We start from the raw sequence: 21665 nt of genomic DNA on the forward strand, positions 1-21665 counted from the left end.
CATGAAAACAATGGAGTATTTCGTCGAAAGCTTGAGATTGTGTCCAGATGCCTCCCGGCAAGTAAACGGGTGCTGTTTCATGCACTGTTAAGATTGTTGGCAAACTGTCCGAGCAAATTCAGTAAATATATAATCATTTACGCACCTCTTCATACAATTTGCTTCTCATTAGTTAAAAAAAAGAAATTAATAACTTAGTAGTCAGCCCAGTTTTACTTCTTTGTCTTTACAACACAAAAAATCGCTTCGTCTACATTAACGAACATTTTAAAAAGGCACGTGTCAACCCTATAATCCAGTCACAACTCAAATGCGGGAGCATTCTCATGGAACTGACAGTAAAAGCTGAAATCCTGCAACCAGAACCGCATTCACCAGAATCGATATTGCAGACGAACGATAAGGGGACTTGAGGAGTCAGTTAACAAAAAAATAAAATAATAAAATGTAAAGTTCGTGAGGTTTATTTTAAATTCGTCTCCACAGGACTTTTCTCGTGAACGATATACATGGATAGACCTACTGTCGTAAATTTTAGTGAACATCCATTTTATATAAAAGATGCGTCCCCCTACTCCACTTAGCAAAGTAACATGAGTAACAGAGAATGCAATCAAGATGATTATTTCAGTAGCAGCAATGACGGCTTAAACCTGGCATAAGAAGTCACCCTGTTTCTGCCAACGACCTTGTCAAAGAGGGCGGAGCAGTGGACAAAGGTCCGGGGCTCTCTCGTGCCCTTGTGGTGGGAAACTGCTCCCAAAACGGCGGAAAAAAACAGGAACGATAAACGACGTGAGGATGCCGAAGGTAACTAAAATCGCTGAACTAAAGGCACATAAGGTGTATCCAGAGCATATGTGGCCTGAAACTGAAAAAGTATCATGATGGCAAAAAATTTCGAATTCAGAATGAGATTTTCACTCTGCAGCGGAGTGTGCGCCGATATGAAACTTCCTGGCAGATTAAAACTGTGTGCCCGACCGAGACTCGAACTCGGGACCTTTGCCTTTCGCGGGCAAGTGCTCTACCAACTTTGTTTTTTTAATAAATGTTTTTATAAAAAAAAAGTTACACATTCCAAATACATACTAAGTTATACATACATGAAGTTATTTAAACAAAACGGTTTGATCATTTCAACTCCGCTGACGTTAAGGAAAGACAACAGAAGATTGTGTTACTGACTAAATTACCAGAAAGGATTAAATTAAACATCAAGAAAACAATTTTAAAGACATTAAAACTTCAACCTGAAGAAGTAAAATCAGCACTTCGAATTATGAGCTGCAATCTTTACAGAAGCATAATTAGTTCTTTATGATGGATATCAGCAAGTTCGTGGGATAATTTTAAATATAAAGCCGTTTAATAATCATATTAGACAATTTCTGAAATACTTGAGAATGGCGGAAAGGAGATAAAGAATAAAGTTGACTAGCCTTCCAACTACACTTTCTGGACATTAATTGAATCTAAGTATCTGAAGTGATCAGATCTATATAATCAGTCTTTCACTGCAAAAATGAACAGGGCAATGTGCCAGCCATTGAATATTACATTTATCAGATAGAATCTTATGATTTTAACCAATCGATAAGGACATTTCTACAAAAACCGTCTTTTTCCAAATTTCTAGTATAAGCCAATAATGCACCTTTAATGTTTTGTGTTTGGCACTATTAGACACACGATCTCAATGTCACATAAGTTCTGTACATTAGCTTATAAATTTCAAAAAATTACTCTCTGAAGTACAAAAAGCACACATCATAAATATACTGTAAAATCTTAAATAGTATCCTTAAGGTAACTACAATACATCACTGTCAACACAGTCTTCTTTTTTATATTAACCAATGCCCATTCTTTCAAATACAATTTTTAGCATATTACCGAACTTTTTCTTGTGATTCGAATAGCTTATAATTTTGTGGAACTCACACAGCATGTGTACCTTGAACTCTATGATGCTGTCGGATCCCAATTTGTTAAGGACGTAGTTAACAAAATTTCCCAGCAACCAGTACGCAGCGTTATTTTTTGCTTCTGGGAAATAGCGTGCTTCAGGCCTGTGTATCAATGACAGCGATATATACTCAGGGGATGTTCTTGTAATCAGAGCTATTTGCTCGCGGATCCACTTCCAACTATTCATGTGACCACTGCAAGTATATCTATGAATTACTGTGTCAACTAGATGGCATTGTTGACATAAATTTGTTTCACAGAGTCCGATTGCGTGCAGTCTTTCATTGGTGCTAACTATGTTGTTAACTGTCTTGTACCATCACGTTTTTATACTAGACGTGAGCATATTAGAACTAATGTTTTTCCAAATCTCAGTCCATTCAATGTTTGGAAACTGTCGTCCTATTTTGTTTCTTCCTTCGCTTTTCTTTCGTTCCCGCATTATGGCTCTCGATGTTAAGTGTCGGGATTGCCTGAGTTCGACACTGACATAACTAAATTCAACATAGAAAATCCTCACGTGCTGTAAGCGACTGTTGATATTCTGCACGTCAATCGGGGAAGCAGGCTTGAAGGTTTAATGATCTCGAAAAGTTGGCTGGTTATGCTTTCTCGTGAGTCTCTTATTAAATTAACTTGCCTTTTGATAAAAAGAGCAGAGGCTTTAACCGTTATATCAGTTAATCCTAGGCCACCATTTTTAGGATCTAAAGTGGCTACTTTAGCAGGTACTCTGAACACTTCACCTCTCCACAAAAAGTTTGTGATTGTGGACATTATTCTCCTCGCTATCATTCTCGGTATTGGAAACAGCTGGGCACTATAATAAGCCTTAGCAAGGATGCATGAGTTGATATACTGTGTTCTTTGAACTTGGTTCATGTATCGAGTTAAATTTTCTACAATGGCTCCTTGCACTTTATCTGCTGCAACTTTCCAATTTAAAGCAGTCATTTTCATAGGGCATGCTGTCAGGATGATCCCAAGTGTTTTATGTTGTCGGACTAATTTTGCCCACTCGACGTTGATATTATCAAAACCCCTGAGATTTAACATCTTACTTTTTTTTCCGTTTGCATTGGCTCCAGATGCTCTACAGTACGAATCAATCACTCTTGCTAGCGTGGTTACCTCGTCATTATTCCTTATAATGACCCCTATATCTTCAGCATAGGCTCTTATAACTGTTTTATTTCCTGATAATGTTAAGCCTTTTAATGTAGCATGGACATGTCGGAGGAAAAGTTCCAGCGAAATGGCGAAGAGCGACATGGACAGAGGACTTCCTTGAGGAACTCCTCGTTGTATTTGCATCGGCCTGGATTGTTGACAATTCACGGCTATTTTATCATTTATTCCAGTTGCTATGTTCTTAATCAACTGTATTACCCTATCGTTGAAACCTATTTTCTTCAATGTCTGTAGAAGATATTCATGGTTTACTACATCGAAAGCTTTATAAAAATCTAAAAACAATAAAGCACACTTTATGTTTGTTACAGAAGTTATTGCAATGATATCCCTGAATTCCGCTAGATTTTGAAAAATGGTTCTGCCTTGCGCACAGTTCTGATGTTGACTAATAATTTTATCTGTAAGGCATGAAGTTCTCTTGTTTATTATTCTAGCTATTAATTTATAATCAGAATTCAGCAGTGAAATTGGACGAAAATTATTTAAATCTTTGTTTCCATTATTTTTTTGGCACCACAACGATTTTACTCTCCTTAAACTCAGCCGGAATCATTTTACCCTGAATAACCTCATTTACAATGTCCGTGATTTTCGCACCTACTATTGGCCAGTAACGGATGTAAAACTCTTCTGGCAGACCATCCGGTCCTGGGGATTTTTTTGGCGGTGAGGCGCACAGAGTCTCATACACGTCTTCTTCACTGACAACCTCGAGAAAATTTTCGTTGTCATCTTCTGTCAGCTGTGGGGCTAGGATGTCAAGGAATTCTTCCAAGGAAGCATCACTACTTTGATGTACAGAATATAGCTCGCAATAATAGCGATAAATCTCGTCCATGATATCCTGCTGGGTTCTGAAAATCATACCATGTTTTGTACGAATTTCTTCAATAAAAGTCCTTCTCCCGTTTTTCGTATGCTTCACTAAATGATATAGGGACGTAGTTTCATCTTCTGACACCGAATTTGCCTTCGATTTTATTTTCAACCCTTCCATTTGACTTCTCTTGATATTAATAACTTGGCTTTGACTTTTTTGATGTCTGCTATCCGAAGTGAGGAACCTGCTGCAACTTGATCATATAGATCTCTCAAAACGGAATAGTAGTATTCTATAGTGCATTTCATTTCCCTTGCGCTCTGGGCACTGTATTGAATAAGAACTTTCCTCAACTTTGGCTTTGCCATTTTAACCCACCAGTCAATAGCAGTGGCATATCTACTACGGGCTCGCAGGCATATTGCCCATGTTTCTTTAATCAGATCTTCTAAATCATGATTTACTAACAAGGAAGTGTTCAAATTCCACTGATTCTTGAATCGTCGAACCGGCTGTCTAGCTAGATTTATGCAAGCTAAGACACTTGAATGGTCTGAAAAGTACGTAGGAATGGTTTCTACTTTTGTCACGGAAGTTACAAGATTTTTAGAAATATATATTCTATCAATCCTGCTACGTGATGTTGCCGTGACATAAGTGAACTCAACAGTGGAGGGGTATTTGATTTCCCATATATCCTTTAATTCTAAACCAGTAACTAATTGTTTTAGTTCATTTGAGAAATTAAAATTAGGTAACTGATCTTTTCGATTTAAAACACAATTAAAATCACCTCCAGGTAATACCTGTCCTGGCGATTTCCTTAACAAGTATATCAAGTCATCTTTGAAGAAACGTGCCCTGTCAGCTCGATGAGAACTTCCTGAAGGGGCGTACAAATTGATGATAGTCACATCATAGATATTTAGTCCTATTCCCCTTCCGGATTCCAGTCGTTCCACCTCGCTTACTGTAATCCCTTCCCTCACCAAAATAGCTGTTCCAACACTTGTTTCGGGAGACACATTTATGTAACTGACAAAACCGGGAATTACCAAATCCAAAATTAGAACTTCTTGTAACAGGGCAATATCAGTCGCGGATTCGCACAAAAATTCCTTAAGGGCCGATAATTTCAAACCGGTCGTGATTTTATTTATGTTTATAGTGGTGACAGAATAAGATTGCGTCATTGTGCTGTCACTATGTAGTTGTTTTGATGAACTAATTTAATTTACTGTGGTTCATGGTTCAGTTAAGCTGTAACAGTTTTCTCGGAAGGCTGAACATGGAATAACACTTCAATCAGTTTGTTAGTTACTGTCCCGTTTTTTTCTACTTCTGATGTTTTCTCTTGTACCGCAAGCAGACTGATTTCCTGGGAAACTTTCTGATTTTTCCTCCAGTGATTCGTGTACGACCGTTTCGGACTGAACATTCTTTGGGCTTGGGTGGCCCCTACCGGATTTTCCCTTCCCTTGGTTACGAGCTACATTCTCATTTGGTTGCGTCGGTATTTTACTTCGCGGCTTATCTGGAGCAGCAGCAGACGCTTCAACAATTTCGGTTGCCGGCGCCTGCCCTGAGGTGTTGACCGTGATTTCAGTTTGGCCACCACTTACTCGTTCTTTATTAATTTCACTCACTTTCTGATCGAGGGAAAGAAATGGAGACTGCAGTTTTGCAGCCTCTCCCTGAATTTGTTTATTAACAGATAGATTCTGATCTTTGCAATCGGCTACTGCACCTGTTGTTTCTCGCAAATTAATGCTGCTTACACCTCCTTCATTTTCTGGTACCGTATATGTATTATCTTGCTGTTCATTAGTTTCCATTCGCATTTTGCCTTCAGGTACCTCTGCCTTCTCATCGCACTGTTTTTGCTTGCGAAGTGAGGGAGTGGGACAAGACAGCTCGTCCTCTGAACAACTATCAGTTATCTCCAGAGGTCGTTTTTTCGGTTGCGTTTCAGTTTCACGAGTAGTGGCAACAGGGTTTCCTTTTGTTGTTAACGAGGGAAATTGACTGTTATCGTGAAGGGAGACATCAGCTTGGCCCGCTGCGTTAACATCCTCAACCAGTTGTTCCGGGCTATTCTTTGGTAACAGATCATTTAAGGTAAGCTTCTGACGCTGTATCAAATTACTTTTAAGAACAACAGTTCGCCGCGGACATTCCTGTCTGAAGTGGCCGGTTTCGTTACATATATGACATGTAGCTTCCTGACCTGTATAAACAATTTGTGCCTTATACCCACAAACAGTTATGTGAGACGGAATATTCGTCTTAACGTCCATCTCTACACAGCGGACCCCGTTAAAACACTGCAGTTTAAAGCGAGGCGACCATCTTTCATTTGCAATTGATTTAACGTGTCCGTAGTTTGAAAGAGCTTCCTTAATCTTATCATTTTCAATTTCAATGGGAAGATTCAAGACACGAACGGTTTTGTAATGAATATCCGCTCTATAGATGGAAACCTTACTTTTATAACCATTTCTATGCACAAAATCTACTTCATAGCCCCACTTTCGTAACACTTTATCAACAGTCGAAGCACTGATTAACTTGACAAAAACACAGTATTTTTCCTGATCCAGTTGCCAGGTATGAACGGTTTCAGAATTTAGACCAATTACCTGTGTAATCCAGTCATCTATTTCCAGGGATGTCGGCTGAACAGGACGGGATTCCTTGTCAAAAGCAAAGACCAGAGTATTCTTCCTGAGGTTTGTAGCCATGGTTAATCCAGCGAAGCAATTTGGGTTAAACAACCGAAATTCCAAGTAGCAGCAGCAAGACCAGAAAGAGCGATCAGATCACAAGGAACGGGAACGAGCACGGAGATTAACGGACGGGCGGCACTCGGCGAAGCACAAGTACAGCGATGTAAACACTGAAGTGCAGCGCAACAGTTAACAGCGGCCACTCGCGAGCGCGGCTGAAACGGAACTGTCGAACTTTACAGAAGCTCTCCTGCGAACCTTTGGAAGGTAGGAGACGAGGTACCGGCAGAAGTAAAGCTGTGAGTACCGGGCGTGAGTCGTGCTTCGGTAGCTCAGTTGGTAGAGCACTTGCCCGCGAAAGGCAAAGGTCCCGAGTTCGAGTCTCGGACGGGCACACAGTTTTAATCTGCCAGGAAGTTTAATTTCGAATTCGTTCCTCATTCGGATCTCCGGGAGGGAGCTTCCAAGGAGGAGATGACCATGAGAAAAAGATGAAAACCGGAGCTTGGAGTGTCAGAAGTTGAACATTGTAGGAAAGATAAATAATCTGGAAAGAGAAATGCAGGTGCTCGATCTAGATATAGTGGGGGTCATTGAAATGAAATGGGAAGAAGACAAGAATTTCTGGTCAGATGAATTTAGGGTAATATCAACAGCCGCAGAAAACGGCGCAACGGGTATAGGATTCGTTATGAACAGGGACGTAGGCACAGTGTGAGCTACTGCGAACAAAATCGACAGCAAACCAACACCGACAACAAGTATACATGTCGACGTCGCAAGCAGAAGATGAGGAGATAAAGTACATCAGGATAGTAAAGGGGGTAATTCAGTACGTAAAGGGAAATGAAAATCTAATATTTATGGGGGATGGAATGTGGTTGTAGGGGAATGAGTAGAATAAAGAGTTACTGGAGAATACGGACTAGGCAGTAGGAATGAGAGAGGCGACAGGTTGACTTCTGCAGTAAATCTCGGACTGTGATAACGAATAATCTGTTTCATGATCACAAGTGTTCTGGCGTAACACAAGCGCCGGAACGAAGATGAAGAACGGAAGACCAGAGAAGGCGGTGAGAAAACGTCAGCCAATAGCGTGCTGACAAGGACCGCTCCGCTCCAGGAGCGCCCTCTGCAACAAATGAATACAAGAGCCGCTCCTGCCAGCCTCCGCCGATCAGATCGGCTCACTATATGGACATTAGTGCTTAGTAGTGATCCGTATCAAGTGCTTACTTGGACTTTGACCATAGCGAAGAATCTTACTGTTTGCATGTCATTTGGGACGCCGATGTAACTCCAAAGTGTTGTTAATCTGCTTTTTAGAAATAAAACTACTAACGTTACTTGCTTGAATTGTTGTATAGCATTCCGAGAACGCAGCATCCATTTGGCACCCAATAAGCGACGAGTGCGCAAGATCCAGCAACAAGTGTATGAGATAAACTTGGAAAATACTCGAAGGCACGGGAAGCCTCCAGCTAGTTTACGTCACGGTCAGGCAGAGATTCCGAAATCTGATATTCGACTGTAAGACGTACCCAGGACGAAAAAAGAATCGGATCATAATTCGGTAGTAATGAAGAGAAGGCCGCAGTTCCAGAGAATCGTACGGAGGAATCAGTGTGGAAGAAAGTGGGATACTGAAATACTGGGGAATGATGAGGTCCATTTTAAGTTCGCTAAGGATGTGGATACTGTGATACGGAATAGTCGTGTAACAGTAGGCAGCTGAACAGGAGTACACATGTTAAAAAGAAAAAGAAGAAGAAGAAGAAAGGTAGTCATGGATGTTGGACGGTCAGACATAGTAGAAGGAAGGTGACTCCGAAGAAACCTTATGTAACAAAAGAAACATTTCAATTGATCTGATCGACGATAGGGGGAAGTACAAAAATGTTCATGGAAAGATAGGCACACAGCAATATCAATCAGTGACGAATGAAGGAAAGAGGAAGCCAAGACGAAATGGCTGCAAGAAAAAATACGAAGAGAAAAAAAGGAATAATCCTCGGAAGGACTGACTCATCATAAACAAGTGAAGACAACCTTCGGTGAAATTGAAAGCAAGGATGGTAACATTAAGAGTGCAATGGAAATTCCTCTGTTCAACACAGAGGAAAGGGTTGATATGTGGAAAGAGTACATTGAAGATCTCTATGAGGAGGAGAACTTGTGTGATGGTAAAAAAAGAAAGTGGAGCAGATAAGGAATACAGAGGGGATCCAGTATTAAAGTCAAAATTTAAAAGAGCTCTGGAAGACATGAGATCAAATAAGGCAGATGGGATGCATAACATTCCATCGGAATTTCTAAAGTCATTGGGGAAAATGGCAACCAAACAACTATCCAGTCGGTGTGTAGACTCTGAGACTGTCGACATACCTTCATACTTTCGAAAAAATATGATCCACACAATTCCGAGGACAGCAAGGGCAGATACGTGAGAAAACCATCGCACAATCAGATTAACATTCCATGCATCCAAGCTGCTGACAAAAATAATATGCAGCAGAATGAGAAAGAAAATTGAGGATCTGTTACATGACAATCAGTTTGGCTTTAGGAAAGGTAAAGGCGCCAGAGAGACAGTTATGACTCTGAAAGTGATGAAAGAAGCAAGACTGAAGAAAAATAAAGACACGTTCATAGGATTTGTCGGTGCAGAACATGCGTTCGATAATTAAAGTGGTGCAAGATGTTCGAAGTTCTGAGAAAAATAGGGGTGAGCTGTAGGGAAAGACGAATAATAAACATTATCTACAAGAACCAAGAGAGTATGATAAGACTGGAAAACAAAGAACGAAGTGCTCGGATTAATAAGAGTATAAGACAGGGATGCATTCCTTCGGCGTATTGCTCAACGTAAACATCGGATAAGAAGTGAAGGAAATAAAAGAAAGGTTCAAAAGGAGAATTTAAGTTCAGTGTGAAAGGCTATTAATGATAAGATTTGCTGATGATATTTATATCTTTAGTGAAAGTGAAGAAGAATTACAGAATCTGTTGATTGAAGTGAGCTGTATAATGAGAACAGAATATGGATTGAGAATAAATCGGAAAAGACGAAAGTAACGGAAAACAGAAGAAAGGCGAAAAGTGAGGAACTAAATACGAAAATTGGTGGTGTCGAAGTAGAAGAGGTTAAGGAATTCTGCTACTTTAGAAGCAAAATAACCAGTGACGGATAAACCAAAGAGGACATAAAAAGCACTGTAGCACAGGCAAAGAGGGCGTTCCTGGCCAAGAGAAGTCTACTACTATTAAACATAGATCTCAATTTGGAGAAGAAATTTCTGTATGGAAGCCACTCATGAGAAGGGACAGGGCATACTACATGTGTTAAGACATGAGGGAATAACTTCTATAGTACTAGAAGGAACCGTAGAGGATAAAACCTGTAGGGGAAGACACAAATTGGAATACATCTAGCAAATAACTGAAGACGAAGGGTGAAAATGCTACTCTGAAATGAAGAGGAAATCGTAGCGGGCCGCACTAAACTAGTAAGAAGACCGATGGGTCTGGTTCCGTTTTGCAGAAATAAAGATGTAAAAGAAGTTTTACTCTAGTGACCAACTGCAATATGTTGTAACTCTGATCATTACCACTTTGGTAAACAATTAGTGTGTCAATAATGCAAAGTGCTAAGGTACATATGATACGTCCAGTACTCATGCGTCATATTTCACACTCACAATATAAGCGAGGTGGCGCAGTGGTTAGCACACTGGAGTCGCATTCGGGAGGACGACGGTTCAATCCCGCGTCCGGCCACCCTGATTTAGGTTTTCCGTGATTTCCTTAAATCGCTCCAGGCAAATGCTGGGATGGTTCCTTTGAAAGGACACGGCCGACTTCCTTCCCCATCCTTCCCTAATCCGATGAGACAGATGACCTCGCTGTTTGGTCTCTTACGCCAAACAACCCAACCACAACCACACCTCGAAGTACAAATACTGAATAAAACTAATTTTAAAATATAGGGACATGTTTCTTCTGTCACCCATCAAAATCATTTATCTATAAAAAAAACTTTTTTTTTTCACTCGATGTTTGAAGATCAAGGAATGTACAGACTACAGCAGCAAAAGGAGCTGAAGAACTAACATAGAGTATTAGACAGTTATACTTTACATACAGTACATTTTTGCCGGCCGCGGTCCGGCACAGCGCGACTGCTACGGTCGCAGGTTCGAATCCTGCCTCGAGCATGGATGTGTGTGATGTCCTTAGGTTAGTTAGGTTTAAGTAGTTCTGAGTTCTAGGGGACTGATGACCACAGATGTTAAGTCCCATAGTGCTCAGAACCATTTTTATAGTACATTTTAAATGCCGTACGTATTGTTGATTTCGTACGCTTGCAAACATGACTGGTGTTCCATCGCGAAGTTTACTCTTACACTAAGGTGACAAAAGACTTGGATACCTCCTAATATCGTGTCGGACCTCCTTTCGCCTAGCGCAGTGATACAACCCGACGTGGCATGGATTCAGCAAATCACTGTAAGTCCCCTGCAAAACCTTTTCACATGAGACACCTGAGTACAAATGACAGCTTTGCCGATGTTCTGCCCATTTTGTATGTTGTATATACGATACTATCCCTATTTCTATACCTGCATATCGCGATCCCGTGACTTTCATCATATCAGTGTACTGTCACCTAAGTCTACGAGGTGCGGCTAGAAAAAAACCGGACTGATGCTGGAAAAAACATTTATTTACAATTATTTACAATTTCATGTTATCTCCTTCAATGTACTCTCCTCCTCGGTCTCTACACCGCTCCATACGAATTTTCCACTGTTCATAGCAATGTTGCAGATCATTTTCGGTAAGTCCATACATTACTTCCGTCGCTTTTTCTTTTACTGCTTCAACAGTCTCAAATCTAGTTCCTTTCAAAGCTGACTTGACTTTAGGGAAAAGAAAAAAGTCACAGGGGGCCAAATCAGGTGAGTAGGGTGGATGATCTAAGATGGGAATGTTGTGTTTTGCCAAAAACGTCTTCACTGACAACACACTGTGAGCTGGGGCATTGTCTTGGTGAAGGATCCATGACTTTTTTCTCCACAAATCGTTCCGTTTTCTCCGTACTCGCTCACGTAGGGTAGCCAGGACGCTAATGTAGTAATGCTGATTCACTGTTTGTCCCTTTGGTACCCAATCAATGTGCACAATCCCTTTGATGTCAAAAAAAAACAATCATAATTGCCTTGAATTTCGATTTTGACATTCGTGCTTTTTTTTGTCGTGGAGAACCGGGAGTTTTCCAATGCATCGATTGGCGTTTAGTTTCGGGATCGTAAGTAAAAAACCACGATTCATCGCAAGTAATAACATTTTGTAAGAAGGTGGGATCACTTTCAATGTTTTCCAGGATGTCAGAACAAATCATTCTTCGGCGTTCCTTCTGTTCAATTGTGAGACACTTTGGAACCATTTTTGAACACACTTTGTTCATGTTGAAACTTTCATGAAGAATCTGCCTAACACTTTCCTTGTCAACTCCTGTTAACTCAGACACTGCTCTGATTGTTAAACGGCGATCTTGTCGAACAAGTTTACCGATTTTTTCAATGTTTGCATCAGTTTTTGCTGACAATGGTCTGCCAGTGCGAGTGTCATCACTGGTGTCTTCGCGGCCATCTTTAAATCGTTTAAACCACTGAAACACTTGTGTTCGCGATAAACAATCATCGCCGTACACTTGTTGTAACATTACAAACGTTTCACTTGCAGATTTCCCTAGTTTGAAACAAAATTTGATGTTAACACGCTGTTCTTTCTGTACATTCAACATTTTCCGATGCACAGACAAAACGTCAACTACTTAAAACAGACGCCACGGGCAGACTGAGTGCAGGAGGCAGATGAAACTCGAGCAGTAGGCGGAGCGAGAGTCACGTGACAGGCCACGCGACTTTCAGCCTTATTGCATTCGTTTTATTGTTTCACCACTACTAGTCCGGTTTTTTTCTAGCCACACCTCGTACGTATTTACCAACATAAAGCGCTACGTTGACATATGCGTGGCAAATATCTGATTATATATAAAGCTGTTTTATCGTATGCATCATTTGGTAATGTTGTCACCGTGGCTTTTGGTATTTGACTAATGCAGTGCGGATACATAGGAAGTGACGTAGCGTTCAATTGTTGACCTTGGCAGGAGTGCCCATTGTTCCACTCTGCTGCATTTTAACAATAAGTCCTTCTTTTATTTCTTCAGTCACTTGCGCTGCTATACCTTTCAGATTTGTTAACCTTCAAACGTTTATTACACAAAATGTAACGTTTTTCAGTTAAATGTCCTTGAAGGGTCATAGAAAGGACACATCTCCTTATTTTAAAATCACTGTTATTCCCTTGTAGCAGTTCGAACTACAGTACTTCCCATATCAGCATAGCAACCTCTACGAGAAGCAGAATATCTCTCTCAAGCACACTCCGATCGCAATGTTCCACGAATGGAGTATTCCACGTCTAGTTCTCTGGAATTAAAACCCTATCTTTTCAGCTATTTAATATCGCCACTTCCAGGCTGTTTCCTGAGACACGTAAAATATTTGTAGCTGTTTTTGTAGTTCATCACTGTCGTCAGTCACAGTTAGTAGCTTGGCAGATAAATTTTTCCTTGTCTCTCGTGGAACTCCTGCTGAAGCCCAAGGTCGCCACCGTCGGCGTGTTGTATCTGCAACTGCTGGTCCTCGTGCTTGCGGGGCAAACGATAAGAATGCCGCGTGGCTCACTTTCTCTCTGCCAGATTCAGGCAACTCGCAGAAGCCAACAAGAAGTGAGCGAAAGTCGATTCCGACATGCATGAAATATATACACGGGCATCGGGCGAGAAGGACTAACAGCGATCACATTGACCTCGATTAAGACGATGACAGAGAAGGCCGAAATATCTGCTTCTACATCCACAACAACGCTCTGCAAACCATTGTGAAATGCATGGCGGAGGGTGAATTTCCATTGCACTAGTTATAAGAGGGTCTTTCCGTTCCATTCAAACGTGGAGCGCTAAAAGAATGATTACTGAATCGCCTCTGCTCGTATGTGCGCTGTAATCAGACTTAATATGCCCTCGCGACCCCTACCGGGCAATATGTAGGAGCTTTTACTATATTCTTACATTCGTTATTTAAAACTTGTTCATGAAATTTTGTAAGTAGGCTTTCTCAGGTCACGTTGTGTCTCCTTCAGGCGTCTGCAGTTTAGCTTCATTAGCATCTCCGTAACACTTTCCCATGCTTCAGACAAACCTGTGTCTATTTCTACTAATGTACTTGGGATGTGTTCAACATTCCTTGTGAGTTCTCTTTGATACTGGTCCCACACCCTTGCGCAATGTGCTATGTTGGGTCGCACGAGTGTCATGTACGCACTCTCCTTTGTAGACTGGCTGCATTTTCCTAGTACTCTACCAATGAACCTACAAGTGAATTTATGTGATTGGTCTATTACATATCCCTTGAAAGGCTCGGATAAACTGACCAACGTAGTTGTTTCCCCACACACAATCTATCTCAAATTCCAGGGACGCTGGCATCAAGACCGTCCTTAATCGAACGCAGCATCTCATCATCTTGGGAGGTCTAAAAATAAGTCGTATGCCTCTTCTTCCTAGTACCCTACCAATATCGGTAAAAGTAACACCCCCAAAGAAGCAATACTGTGGGTATCCATTGTTCAATGTTTACGCGTTTTCGTTTCTGGGAGAACGGCAAGTTAATAGAGAAAGTTTTACACAAGAATGTTCTCGCACGAAATGTCGATCTCATATCTCATTACCCTCTATCTTGCGTAGCTGGTCATTTATGAACTGCTGCAGTCGCTCTCGATTTTAGTGGAAAGACCGTCGTACACAATCAATAGCTTGCGATAAAACATGCGTTAATTCTGTACACAGAACTAGGAATGTGTATTTTCCTCATTGACAAATTTTAATGTCATTCAAAGTCTCCAAACGTTTGGAGTGCAACAATATTCAACCAGTGATCACTCCGCACGTTTTCCTTAACGCTCGTGATCGAACAGGTCAAATAAAACAGTTTCGCTCGCATTAATCGGCGTGGATAATGTTTTTAAACTTCTTTTTCTTGAATACTATTCTCCTCCTCCTCCTCCTCTTGAAGAAGAGACTTAAAGCAATGAGAAAACTGTATTTCTCTTTGTTATAACTAAAAATATTATGAACCTACTATTAGCCCAACTTCATCGTAATGTCGAAATCGGAACAGCTTCTTGACAGATCACTGACGCTAGGAAAATCGACACTGGCTCTAGCCAGCAGAATCGTTTCTGACATAGCAGCAAATAAAAGATGCAACAAAAAATCATTCTCTGAAAATCGGTTTTCGTTTTCCAGAGCCTGTGGCCCATGTAAAAGTAGTGCATGTGCTGCGCCAACGAACTGAAGCCATAGATGTATTGTGCTTGTTCTTGTCTGATCACAAACAGGTGCTTTCGTATGAGTTGGTAGGGGAGACCTGGCCCGATTGTTACAATTTACGACTTTTTTCTATTTTGGAGAAGTATTGCTTATAGTTCTGTCATTAGTGTGCTTCGTTGTGCGTGCCCTTGTCTATATTTTCCCATAAATTTGAGGGCTTAGCAGCATTTTGTTTTTAAGAAAAAATAAGTTCTGTCGCACTAACTTTTTTGACGTTCTCCCATGACTCCAGTTTGGTTACCAGGTTGGTTGTCTCAGACACTGGAATTGTTGTCACAGGTTATTTTTGTCGGAGAAAGGAAATTGTTTATTAAAAAAGGTGTCCTAGGAGCAGAAAAAACAATCAATGATAGTGATAAAGCACTAATACATATTTAAGACCAATTTAGACACAAAAGTAGAAATGTAAGTAAATATTTAAGAAAATGTCCTACATTACCCTAGTCACTTTCGAGCACACCATCACAATTTTTACATGTTTAACAGTTATTTATCGCAGGTGTACATGAATCATGAGCTGACTTCCTACATTCTGCACACTGGATCAATTTTTCCTTAGCTTTACTGTTAGAAAATGTTTCAAAAGATACTAAATACAAGCAGTCGTCATCCTCTTATTCACTGAGATTTTTCGTTCTTTCTTCTGTTCCATTGTTTCTCTCTCCCTTTTTTGCATTATTGTTTTTAGTTGCGTTTTAATTAGAAATTCATTTATTTTTACTTACTTTTTCTGCTAGTTCATCAATTCTTTTTAAAAAACAGTGAGTCAGCTAAAACGGCTGTATCTCTTTTTCGGGGGTTGTTTCAGTTCGTATTTTTCCCATCACCAACATTTGGTAAAGGTTCTACTACAAAATCATAACTGCGTACTTCGCTGGGCCTTACGGCAGTTAACAAAATTTGCCACGCAAAGTTCATATGAAAAAGTGTTAATTTCTTTTGGTGTGAAACCGTAGTAAACATCGGCAGGTTGAAGAAAATATTTCTTTAGTTCCCTTTCGTCATCAAAAGAGACGTTTCCCTGTTTTGGAAATAGCTAACGGTGGTGAAAATCTAAACTACATTTCCATCGTCAGTTTCGTCTTGGGGACTTTTCTCACAATGTCTTGCTAAAGTTTGATAACTGATTTGATAATCAACTGTAACTTTACGAATTGGTAATCACTGGTTTTTTACCTTCCTAACAGCAGCAAGCATGGTGCATGGAGGAACTGCTCCTCGGTTTGTCTTTTTCATGATTTATCACCATCTTTACCTGAAACAAGAAAGAGAAACATCTAAAAACAACGTGCCGTGGTAGGTTGCCACGTGTGACAACCATTCTCTAAGTTTTTGTGACACTCAACCCCGAACAGACATTTCAGATAAACTTCGACGCAGAATAACGCTGTGAAACGTTTTATAAAATAACAGAAAATACACCGATGGAAAAGAAATTCCAGAACCAAGAAATAATTAATGTAGAGTAAACTGAAATTTCAGGAATAAAATTCTCTACGTAATACACTACTGGCCATTAAAATTGCTACACCAAGAAGAAATGCAGATGATAAACGGGTATTCATTGAAGAAATATATTAGCCGGCCGAAGTGGCCGTGCGGTTAAAGGCGCTGCAGTCTGGAACCGCAAGACCGCTACGGTCGCAGGTTCGAATCCTGCCTCGGGCATGGATGTTTGTGATGTCTTTAGGTTAGTTAGGTTTAACTAGTTCTAAGTTCTAGGGGACTAATAACCTCAGCAGTTGAGTCCCATAGTGCTCAGAGCCATTTGAACCATTTTGAAGAAATATATTATACTAGAACTGACATGTGATTACATTTTCACGCAATTTGGGTGCATAGATCCTGAGAAGTCAGTACCCAGAACAACCACCTCTGGCCGTGATAACAGCCTTGATACACTTGGGCATTGAGTCAAACAGAGCTTGGATGGCGTGTACAAGTACAGCTGCCCATGCAGCTTCAACACGATACCACAGTTCATCAAGAATAGTGAATGGCATATTGTGACGAGCCAGTTGCTCGGCCACCATTGACCAGAGATCTGGTGAATGTGCTGGCCAGGGCAGCAGTCGAACATTTTCTGTACCCAGAAAGGCCCGTACAGGACCTGCAACATGCGGTCGTGCATTATCCTGCTGAAATGTAGGGTTTCGCAGGGATCGAATGAAGGGTAGAGCCACGGGTCGTAACACATCTGAAATTTATCGTCCACTGTTCAAAGTGCCGTCAATGAGAACAAGAGGTGACCGAGACGTGTAAACAATGGCACACCATACGATCACGCCGGGTGATACGCCAGTATGGCGATGACGAATACACGCTTCCAATGTGCGTTCACAGCGATGTCGCCAAACACGGATGCGACCATCATGATGCTGTAAACAGGACCTGGATTCATCCGAAAAAATGACGTTTTGCCGTTCGTGCACCCAGGTTCGTCGTTGAGTACACCATCGCAGGAGCTCCTGGCTGTGATGCAGCGTCAAGGGTAACCGCAGCCATGGTGATATTCCATGCTGCTGCAAACGTCGTCGAACTGTTCGTGCAGATGGTTGCTGTCTTGCAAACGTCCCCATCTGTTGAGTCAGGGATCGAGACGTGGCTGCACGATCCGTTACAGCCATGCGGATAAGATGCCTGTCATCTCGATTGCTAGTGATACGAGGCCGTTGGGGTCCAGCACGGCGTTCCGTATAACCCTCCTGAACCCTCTGATTCCATATTCTGCTAACAGTCATTGGATCTCGACCGACGCGAGTAGCAATGTCGCGATACGATAAACCGCAATCCGACCTTCATCAAAGTCGGAAACTTGATGGTACACATTTCTCCAACTTACACGAGGCATCACAACAATGTTTTACCAGGCACCGGCGGTCAACTGCGGTTTGTGTGTGAGAAATCGGTTAGAAACTTTCCTCATATCATCATGTTGTAGGTGTCGCCACCGGCGCCAGCCTTGCGTGAATGCTCTGAAAAGCTAATGATTTGCATATCACACCATCTTCTTCCTGTCGGTTAAATTTCGCGTCTGTAGCACGTCATCTTCGTGGTGTAGCAATTTTAATGGCCAGTAGTGTATATCCAAGTGATTAACGGTGCAACATCACAGGTTAACGTAAGCACAAGAAAAGCAATTGCAAATCTGAAATACTAGTACATTAATAGCTGATGTAACCACGACAGTGTTGAATGCAATTATGCAAACGCGCATACATTGTGTTGTACAGGTACCGTATATCAGTTTGTGGGATGGAGTTCCATTCTTATTGCACATGGTCGGTCAATACAAAGACGGTAATGCTATTTGTGGATGACGCTGGAGTTGTCGTCCGAAAATTCCCATAAGTGCCCAGCAACACCCCGCGGAACGCAATTCATGAGATTAGCACAACAGGGAAGAAATAAAAACTTTGAGATTCGCCGATGACATTGTAATTCTGTTAGAGACAGCAAAGGACCTGGAAGAGCAGCTGAACGGAATGAACACTGTGTTGAAAGGAAGATATAAGATGAACATCAACAAAAGCAAAAAGGGGATAACGGAATGTAGTCGAATTAAATCGCGTGATGCTGAGGGAATTAGATTAGGAAATGAGACACTTTAAGTAGTAAATGAGTTTTGCTATTTGGGCAGCAAAATAACTGATTATGGTCGAAGTAGAAAATGGTTCAAATGGCTCTGAGCACTATGGGACTTAACATCTGTGGTCATCAGCCCCCTAGAACTTAGAACTACTTAAACCTAACTAACCTAAGGACAGCACACACATCCATGTCCGAGGCAGGATTCGAACCTGCGATCGTAACGGTCACGCGGTTCCAGACTGAACCCCCTAGAACCGCACGGCCACACCGGCGGTCGACGTAGAGAGGATACAAAATGTAGACTGGCAATGACAAGGAAAACTTTCTGAAGAAGAGAAATTTGTTGACATCGAGTATAGATTTCAGTGTCAGGAAGTCGTTTCTGGAATAATTTGTGTGGAGTGTAGCCATGTATGGAAGTGAAACGTGGACGATAAATAGTTTAGACAAGAAGAGAACAGACGCTTTCGAAATGTGGTGCTACAGAAGAATGCTCAAGATAGATAGGTACATCACATAACTAATGAGGAGGTATTGAACAGAAGTGGAGAGAAGAGAAATTTGTGGCACAACTTGACTAGAATAAGGGATCAGTTGGTAGGGCATAGTCTGAGACATCAAGGGATCACCAATTTGGTACTGGAGGGCAGCGTGGAGGGTAAAAATCGTCTAGGGAGACCAAGAGATGAATACACTAAACATGCAGAAGATGTAGGTTGTAGTAGGTACTGGGAGATGAAGAAGCTTGCACAGGATAGAGTAGCATGGAGAGCATCAAACCAGTCTCAGCACTGAAGACCACAACAACAACAGCACAACAGGTCGAATCACCAGACTGAAATACAGATTTGCAGCCAAGATGCTTGGGATAACCACCGAAATCCTCCTACTGTCATACGAAATTACGCTCCATGCCTCAAGGCCAGGTGCACGTCCAGTGTGTCTAGCGCGCAGACAGGCTGGTTGCAGCCCTTCAGCTGGTTTCCTAACCAACACACGGCCATCGCTGCCATCGAGATGGAAGCGGCGTTCGTCAGAGTAACACAACAAACCTCTCTAAATCCTCGCACAAACGAAAAAATGGCTGATATCGAAATAAGTGTCCAAGGAATAGAAAAGCAACTGGAATCACTCAACAGAGGAAAGTCCACTGGACCTGACGGGATACCAATTCGATTATACACAGAGTACGCGAAAGAACTTGCCCCCCTTCTAACAGCCGTGTACCGCAAGTCTCTAGAGGAACGGAAGGTTCCAAATGATTGGAAAAGAGCACAGGTAGTCCCAGTCTTCAAAAAGGGTCGTCGAGCAGATGCGCAAAACTATAGACCTATATCTCTGATGTCGATCGGTTGTAGAATTTTAGAACATGTTTTTTGCTCGCGTATCGTATCGTTTCTGGAAACCCTGAATCTACTCTGTAGGAATCAACATGGATTCCTCGACGCGCAAGTCGCCGAAGTGGCGTCAAATCGAAAGACTTGCACCAGGCGAACGGTCTACCCGACGGGAGGCCCTCGTCACACGACATTTCATTTCAACATGGATTCCGGAAACAGCAATCGTGTGAGACCCAACTCGCTTTATTTGTTCATGAGACCCAGAAAATATTAGATACTGGCTCCCAGGTAGATGCCATTTTCCTTGACTTCCGGAAGGCGTTCGATACAGTTTCACACTGTCGCCTGATAAACAAAGTAAGAGCCTACGGAATATCAGACCAGCTGTGTGGCTGGATTGAAGAGTTTTTAGCAAACAGAACATAGCATATTGTTATCAATGGAGAGACGTCTACAGACGTTAAAGTAACCTCTGGCGAGCCACAGGGGAGTATTATGGGACCATTGCTTTTCACAATATATATAAATGACCTAGTAGATAGCGTCGGAAGTTCCATGCGGCTTTTCGCGGATGATGCTGTAGTATACAGAGAAGTTGCAGCATTAGAAAATTGTAGCGAAATGCAGGAAGATCTGCAGCGGATAGGCACTTGGTGAGGGCGTGGCAACTGACCCCTACCATAGACAAATGTAATGTACTGCGAATACATAGAAAAAAGGGTCCTTTATTGTATGATTATATGATAGTGGAACAAACACTGGTAGCAGTTACTTCTGTAAAATATCTGCGAGTATGCGTGCGGAACGATTTAAAGTGGAATGATCATATAAAATTAATTGCTGGTAAGGCGGGTACCAGGTTGAGATTCATTGGGAGAGTCCTTAGAAAATGTAGTCCATCAACAAAGGAGGTGGCTTACAAAACACTAGTTCGACCTATACTTGAGTATTGCTCATCAGTGTGGGACCTGTATGAGGTCGGGTTGACGGAGGAGATAGAGAAGATCCAAAGAAGAGCGGCGCGTTTCGTCACAGGGTCATTTGGTGAGCGTGATAGCGTTACGGAGATGCTTAGCAAACTCGAGTGGCAGACTCTGCAAGAGAGGCGCTCTGCATCACGGTGTAGCTTGCTGTCCAGGTTTCGAGAGGGTGCATTTCTGGATGAGTTATCGAATATATTGCTTCCCCCTACTTGTACCTCCCGAGGAGATCACAAATGTAAAATTAGAGATTCCAGCTCGCACGGAGGCTTTCCGGCAGTCGTTCTTCCCGCGAACCATACACGACTGGAACAGGAAAGGGAGGTAATGACAGTGGCACGTAAAGTGCCCTCCGCCACACACCGTTGGGTGGCTTGCGGAGTATAAATGTAGAGGTGGATGTAGATGAAGAAACCTCAACTTTGCCGTCTAACGAGCTCTCGCTCCAGTCGCAAACGGTGGCGGTTTGGGGTCAGTGCAATGCACGCTACAGGGCGTCTGGTTCGGAGCTGTTCTTGAAGTAACCGATTTGTAACCATGCTTTGTGTTACTGTGGTGCCAATTGCTGCTAGAATTGCTGGC

The 21665-nt window shown here is 41.8% G+C and overlaps 2 protein-coding genes across 3 annotated transcripts in view; one reads left to right on the top strand and one right to left on the bottom strand.

Annotated features, from left to right (window-relative positions):
• The window catches only part of LOC126237173 (uncharacterized), a 753602-nt gene that overhangs the window by 531281 nt on the left and 200656 nt on the right, over nucleotides 1–21665 (bottom strand). The window lies entirely within an intron of this gene.
• Nucleotides 1–21665, top strand: part of LOC126235410 (uncharacterized) — a 334748-nt gene that overhangs the window by 78855 nt on the left and 234228 nt on the right. The window lies entirely within an intron of this gene.

This window comes from Schistocerca nitens, chromosome 2, assembly GCF_023898315.1.
Source record: "Schistocerca nitens isolate TAMUIC-IGC-003100 chromosome 2, iqSchNite1.1, whole genome shotgun sequence".
Taxonomy (NCBI): Eukaryota; Metazoa; Arthropoda; class Insecta; order Orthoptera; family Acrididae; genus Schistocerca; species Schistocerca nitens.